Here is an 8,317-nt window from a genome sequence, read left to right as displayed (position 1 = left end):
CTGGCCTCGAACTCAGAAATCCACCTGCCTCTGCCTCCCAGAGTGCTGGGATTACAGGCGTGTGCCACCACCGCCCAGTCAGTATTTAAAACAAAACAAATTGGTTAAGTTTTGGATGCTATGTTTTTGTGCTTCCTATATATTCAGGTAATATTTAATTCATTCTTGGATCTCTGATGGGATTGAAGACTAGTTACAGTCTCATAATCAAACTTAAGTTGTTTAGTATTGAGGAAGATGATGGAGATTTGAAAGGATGGTTTCCAGATGGTAGTCTAAGTTAAAATCACAACATAATTCAGTTATAGAATTGTAAACTCTTTTGTTGTTGTTGTTGTTGTTGTTTTGCTTTTTGTTTTGTTTTTTTTTTAATTTTTATTTTTTTGAGACAGGGTTTCTCTGTGTAGCCCTGGCTGTCCTAGAACTCATTCTGTAGACCAGGCTGGCCTCAAACTCAGAAATCTGCCTGCCTCTGCCTCCCAGAGTGCTGGGATTATAGGCGTGCACTACCACTGCCCGGCTAAAGTTCAGGTTTTGATGACAGCCTGGAAGAAGACACACTGTCATTTTGGTGGCTTGCCTTGGGAGAGAACAAGGGATGGGAGAGACAAGAGGGTGGGAGAGGGTCAGGGAGAAACCTTGCTTTGGAGCCCTTCACTCTGGGGTGTCAGAGTCTGAACATCAGCACTCTCTAATCTGAAATCTATTCCCCTACCCCCTTAAGCCAACATTGGACCGAATTCCCCAGAACAGGCCAGTATAGTCACCCAATCGATAGCTGCATGTCTCCTTTCAGGGCACTGGGTACAGATGGCTCCATCAGGAAGACACCTCTGCAGGGCTCAAGCCACCAGATCTCCAATTTTGTTTCTAAAGACACAAAAGAAAACAAGGAGCAAAGACAAACCGTGATCTTGGTTTTTCAGACATAGACTTCTGGTAGAGAAGTTCCTATTTGGGTTCCAGCATGTTCAGCTATAATGTTTTGTGTCAAAGGATGATGTCAGAGCCATTCCTGGGAAGCAACATGAAGGACAGAAAAGCTCAAGGTTATTTCTTTTAAGTCTTCATCCTATCACCAACCAGCTTACAGGGCTTCAGAACATGACAGATTTGACATCGGTGATTCTGAGCTAGGAGAGGGAAGAAACTCACTATCGTAGTTCCTGACACTGGAGGGAAGGACAATAATTGACTCTAAATTAAAATGGCGAAGCATCTCTTTAATCCCAGCACTTAGGAGGCTGAAGCGGGTAGATCTCTCTGAGTTGGAGGCTAGCCTGGTCTACATAGGGAGCTCCAGTCCAGCCAGAGCTACATGATGAGACCTTGTCTCAAAAAGAGGCAGTGCTGATAGGGTCAGGGTTTGAGGGGGTTGAAGGGTGGGGTGTCTAGCCCAGGTAGACACAACACTTCAAAACCAATGAAGCAGAGACTAAAAACAAATGCAATATAAGTTTATTTTTAAACAATTTTTCTTTCTTCAGTCACCCCATTTGCAGAGATAATAGCAGTAAGGCTGACTAATCCACAAAATATGTTCAACCTCGGTCTGATGATTTATGACAGCCATGCAAGCAGTGACTGATTGCATGGCTGTTCAAGCTCACATTGTGTGCAGCAATTGTGATGAATGGGTTCTGAGCTACAATTAGAAACAAGAAGATACAGGGTACCAGTGCAGAATGGCTACAATTTATAACAATAATGTGTGAAAAGTGGTCACTGCAAAGAACCACTGAAGAGATAAATATAGTTAGTCTGATTCAAACGTTATACAATATAATCAGTGTGTCAAGCATGACATGATATCCTATTAATATATTCTATTTTTATGCTTTTATGGATCAATTAAAAATAAAAAGCATACTGGGGATGGTGGTATAGACCTTTAGCCCCAGCACATGGGAGACAGAGGCAGGCAGATTGCTGTGAGTTGAGAACTAGTTTGGTTTACATAGTGAGTTCCGGGACAGCCAGGGCTACATAGATAGATACTGTCTCAACTGCCTGCTGTGAAGGCCAAAGGGCCAGAGTTCAGATCCCCAGCGTTCACATAAAAGCTGGGGGACAAAGACAAGTGCAACCTCCCAGCTAGCCAATCGGTGAGCTCTCCTATTAGTGAGGATAATAAGGACGTGAGTGTCTGAGGATGACATCTGATGTGGCTTCTGGCCTCCACATGGATGTACACATATGTGCATGTGTACACACGTGTACACATACACAAATATGCATAGCATACACGATAGTGAGCTAATTAATTATAATAATGAAGCTGGGTGGTGGTGGTGCATGCTTTAATCCCAGCACTTGGGAGGCAGAGGCAGGCAGATTTCTGAGTTCAAGGCCAGCCTGGTCTACAGAGTGAGTTCCAAGACAGCCAGGGCTACACAGAGAAACCCTGTCTCAAAAAACAAAAAACAAAACAAACAGAAAAAAACAAAAACAAACAAAAAAACAAACAAAAAAAAACCCTACAAGGCCTTGACTCAAAGCACTGAGATAGATAGATAGATAGATAGATAGATAGATAGATAGATAGATGATAGAGATAGATAGATAGATAGATAGATAGATAGATGATAGAGATAGATAGATAGATAGATAGATAGATGGATAGATAGATAGATAGACAGACAATATGGATAGATCAATAGATATATAAATGATAGATAGATAGTAGATGATAGATAGATAGATAGATAGATAGATAGATAGATAGATAGATAGATGATATGGATAGATCAATAGATATATAAATGATAGATGGATAGATAAATAGATGGTAGATGATAGATAGATCAATAGATAGATGATAGGTAGATGATAGATGGGCAAATAAATAAGTGTGCAGTGTGTGCACTTTGCATGAGAATCTTGTGCCACTTTTGGATTTGATATCTTGTTTGTTTCGAGACAGGGCCTTGTGTAACCCAAGCCAACTTTGAAATCACTTTGTACCTGAGGATCAGTTTAAACGTTTGATACGCTAAGACTCAGACACATGCCACCATGCCTGGCCTTTAGATTAGACTTGTAAAAAACCTCCCCAAGCTAGGAAGCCAAAGACTGGACATTGGACTGTGCCTCTGGTTCCTGTACCATGGGATGAAAGCCTCTCTCATCAAGGGCCCCCAAATGCTGAGGTTTCTGGGCCAGCCAGAAAGTGAAGTCCTTTACTTATTGATGACCAGAGCCCTTAAGTGCACCACAGAAGCCAGGTAACATGTCAGTTTTCCAATGAGGAGCTTTTGCGGACCTGGGCATTATCTCAGTTCCTTAATGCAGGCAGTCACGCGTGGCAATGTGACATTCCAGTCACAGCTCGAGAAGCGTGAGCTCACCATTTCTATTACAAAGAGCACAGGTTCTTAATGAACGTACATATAGAACAATAAAGTGAAACAACCAGCACATATTGCCATTAAAATAAGCACATTACCAGGCACAGCAGTGCACGTCTTTAATCCCAGCACTCGGGCGGTGGGGTCTCTAGGAGTCTCCAAGCCAGCCAGAACTATACAACGAGACCCTGTCTGTAAAGAAAGGAAAAAAAAAGGGAGGATGGGGAGGAGGAAGGAAAGAAGAAGGAGGGAGGGAGGGAGAGAGAGAGAGAGAGAGAGAGAGAGAGAGAGAGAGAGAGAAAGGAAAGAAAGAAAAAGAAAAGAAAGAAAGAAAGAAAGAAAGAAAGAAAGAAAGAAAGAAAGAAAGAAAGAAAGAAAGAAAGAAAGAAAGAAAGAAAGGAGGAAAGAAGGAAAGAAGGAAAGAAGGAAATAGAAAGAAAGAAAGGGTCTGGGAAATGACTCATTGGGTAAAGCATTTGACATACAAGTGCGAGGACCTGAGTTGTATTCCCCAGAGCACACATATGCACACTAACACACACACACAAAGACTATACACACACACACTAACACACACACTAGCACACACATACATACACACTAACACACACATACATACATACTCACACACATATACACCCACATTCACACATACATACATACTAACACATACATACCTACATGCTTACACACATAAACACACATGTTCACACACACATGCATAATGCTCACAAACCTATGGACACATTCGCACATACACACACAAACACACACACTCATACACACATATAGCAAATAAAGGTTTTTTTTATTAATATATAGTTTTAGAATTTCAGAGGAAAGCCAGGCAGTGGTGGTGCATGCCTTTAATCCCAGCACTTGGGAGGCAGAAGCAGGTAAATTTCTGAGTTCAAGACCAGCCTGGTCTACAGAGTGAGTTCCAGAACAGCCTGGGCTATACAGAGAAACTCTGTCTCAAAACAAAAACAAAACAAAACAAAACAAAAAATTAAAAAAAAAGAATTTCAGAGGACTCATGTAAGGAGAAAAGTAAGTTCTTCAATTTTGCTCACAAAAATCTCAACAGGTTATAGTTGTCTGAGAAGAAAGAAAAGGTCCCATTAAATCTGAAAATATAGTGACTGAGCAATGTCATAAAAATGACCATAAAAATGGCCGTCCTGCGTCAGCTCATACCCATGCAACCATTTCTCAGTCTCCGCATGGCAGAGTAATGATTTGATGAGCTCATTTCTTCCTAAGAGTTCTGGGAAACTCTATTTGGTTATATAATTTCAGGATGAAAGAAACTTGCCTTTGGTAATATAGGTCGGGTTACTCTGTCCCTTATAACTGCTTATCAGAAGAAACTTCCAGAAAAGTAACTTATTGTGACTTAGAATTGAAGTTCTGATAAGATAACAATAATATAACATACTAACCAAAGATATGACTGACAATATGCTGGACCTAACCACCTCAGACAAGGTTTCAATACCTACAGCAGGCCACTCCTCTGGGGAGATTTCAACAAAACTCACCCCGCTGTACTCAAAGGAGGCTAAACATCATTTCTTGTTTAACAATGCCCCCCTCTTAAAGTCAACTTTTTTTTCAGTGTGGACAAAACATTTTGATATTACTTACCATGATGTTTTAAACTTTCGAAGTCTTTTCAACAGAAGAAAATAGCTGCACACATTTAAGTGTTTTTTCATAAAACACAATAAAAACTTTAATGATTGGTCTTTATGGTTCCTGATAGTAAGTCCTGTCTTATTTTTGCATACTATAAATCATATTCTTATGCTGAGTTAAGACACAGTAGTTCTTAAACAAGGATACCAAATGGCCACATAAATTATGCAAGCGGCAAAGGCAACCCATCTTTATAGTGAACTTTCACCTCATTGAAGTTGAAGCTGCTTTCTTCTGGATATTTCCACTTCAGTGTGAAGTAGATTGTTAGAATTTCATTGATGGTTTTATTACGTGGCTTTTTAAAAGAAAAATATTGGTTTTATTTCTTCCACGGTTCTCGGATCTCAGGAGAGACATACTTCTGGAAATCATATAATACAGCGCTGTCTGAATAACCAAATACTCTTTAGAAGATGAAATCTCTCAATGAACCTGTAATAGATAAGCATCTACATCCTTAGCTATATTACCAGTATATGCTGGAACCAAAGTAAGATGGTTTTCCTGTTCCCATAATCCATTCAACTGTTGCTTTAACATATTAATATTTCCATCGCTTATGATTTCTGATTTAGATGAGAGATCTGACCACCACCTTTTAAATTACTGCTTGAGGCCAGTTTAAGCCAACAATTACATATTCTTCAAACCTGCTTTGAAGTAAAGACTTTACTAGAGGAAATCTACACAGCAGCCAAGTGGGATATGTTGCTTTTCTTCCTGTAAACTATTGTTTAGAACAGGAAGGCAATGTACCACATCCCGATGGTCTTCTATCCTCACTAAATAAGCCACAAGTTCATTTATAGTACTTTCTCCAGAAAGTCTAAGCTACATTGGATCTCAAATTCCTGCTGAATAAAACCTGTCCATTGTCTCGCGGTCCTGAGGAACCTCAGAAAAGAAACCACTTTATTTTGATGATGGGTTTTCTGTCTGTGAATCCCCAGAATCACTGGTGTTGATGACAAATATCCGACCGTCAGGTGGTGTAAATTTTCGGGTAGATGACCTGCACAAGCCAGTTTGTTTTCTTTGTTTACCATGTCACAGCCCCCACTTTTAGGGGACTGCTGAGGTCCCTAACAAGGATTTGGGAAGGAATGATGAACTAACTTTCTGTGGTAGAGCACCTTGCACAATTTATCTGGGCTTTGCGCTGTGTGTCCAACTGTTCCGCTTACGTAAGCAGCCAACTGTTTTGGAGATCTCTTAACCTCCTTCATGTTCTTACTGGTGAAATTAGTTATCCTCTTTCTAGGAAGATCAATACTATCAGAGAAATTCCATTTTTTTAACATGGTGTGAGTATCAAACGCCATAATCTCTTAAGTGCTGGTGCCTCATGGAACCGCTGCGCCTGAGCCCAGCCACTGTGCTGAGGAACCGCGCCCGACAACTCAGAGCGTCCTTCAGATCCCCAGCCAGGCCGGCCCCACACGCAGTCATTCAAACCTAAAGTCGGCTTTTTAAATCTTGAGAGTTTTCTCATATATCAAAGGTTTAAAAATCTTGTTCATGCCAGGCGGTGGTGGCTCACGCCTGTAATCCCAGCACTCTGGGAGGCAGAGGCAGGCGGATTTCTGAGTTTGAGACCAGCCTGGTCTACTGAATGAGTTCCAGAACAGTCAGGGCTACACAGAGAAACCCTGTCTCAAAAATAAAACCAAATCAAAAAAAAAAAAAATCTTGTTCAAACTAAGATCATTAGGGGCTGGAGAGATGGCTCAGCAGTTAAGAACTCTTGCTAAGCCAGGCATGGTGGCATATGTCTTTAGGTGCAGCAATCGGGAGGCAGAAGCAAGTGGATCTCTGTGAGTTCGAAGCCAACCTGGTCTACAAAGAGTTCCAAAAAAGCCAAGATTATTACACAGAGAAAACTGTCTTGAAATACAATAAACAAACAAACAAACAAACCTTGCTGCTCTTTCGGAGGATCTGCGTTCAATTCTTAGCACCCACATGGTGATCCACAGGCCAGCAGACTTGATACCCTCTTCCAGCCCCCATTGGTACTAGGCACACAAGTAATACACACACACATGCAGGTAAGTAAAACACTCATTTTACATAAAATAAAAAATTGTAACTGAAAAAATGTAAGCTCATGAAACATTGGAAATAAGTCATTCATTTAATCGGAGCAAAATAAAAGAAAATAAAGGCAGTTATCAAAACAAAACAAACAGAAGAGACTCATTTTTCCACTAAGAAAGACAGTTTGAGGCATAAAATCTAATCTATTTCTTCCAGTCTGTGTTTTCTTTTTCTGTAATTCCAGGTCAGTCATCAGTCTAGAGGCGGTGGGACCCAGGAGAACGGAGCTAATAAATGGAGGTGCACCGAGTCTCATGCAGTGACTGACTTTATTCAGATTATCTGACAATTTACACCCAAGGAAAGTTCTCAAGGGTTCAGGCTGCATACAATCACAAGGAAAAGCTACATATGGAAAAAAATGTTTTTTCACAGAGGCATATAAAGATAGTTTAAACATTGACTATTGGCAGCAAACAATAAAGAGTGATCTGAAGCTAGCTCACTCCACTACACCTGTGAGGAGCATGCGAACGCATTCCAAGAACACTTCTGTGTATTGATGAAACCGAGGTCACAAGATGCTGGTTTTCTTGGAGTGTTCTCACAGCGCTCAGAATTCTCCCACGACTCCATTCCTGGACTTGTGTTCTGATAGCACAGACCCACAGAATCAATGTCCTCTTCTGACATCCACATGTACTGCATACACTCACACACATGCATACACACACATGCACACACACACAAGTGCACACACACACTCACACACATGTGCACACACGTGCACATGTGCACACACATACATGCATGCACACATGCACACATACATGCACACATACACACTCACACATGTGCACACACTCACACGCACATGTGCACCCACACATGCACACACATACACATACACTCACACAATCGAAAACAAAATTTTAATTTAAAAATATGAAGAAAAATATTTTATTATCATTTATCAAAATTATAAGTAAACAAGAAAAGTAAACTATACATTTGATGTGTTTTGGGTATTGGTTCATTAGAAAAGCTTACATATAATTTCAATTTAATTTTAGTGAGCCTGATCACACTCAAATTTTCTTTGCTGTTGTTATTGTTTTGTTTCGTTGTTTTGTTTTTCTTAGGACATGTATCCCAGAGTAAATTATATTCCGTATTACTGGTTGAGCAACACCTGGAGGCTGTCTGTCTCCAAAGGCTTGTCCAGGTGCCTG

General features: G+C 40.5%; 1 pseudogene; it reads right to left on the bottom strand.

The window, feature by feature from the left end:
* Positions 1-5,471: 5,471 nt before the first annotated feature.
* Positions 5,472-6,370, bottom strand: LOC127670379 (KATNB1-like protein 1; annotated as a pseudogene).
* Positions 6,371-8,317: the final 1,947 nt, after the last annotated feature.

Source organism: Apodemus sylvaticus, chromosome 20 (assembly GCF_947179515.1).
Source record: "Apodemus sylvaticus chromosome 20, mApoSyl1.1, whole genome shotgun sequence".
Lineage (NCBI taxonomy): Eukaryota > Metazoa > Chordata > Mammalia > Rodentia > Muridae > Apodemus > Apodemus sylvaticus.
The sequence above is the reverse complement of the archived record's forward strand: the minus strand, read 5'-3'. Positions and strand labels throughout refer to the sequence as shown.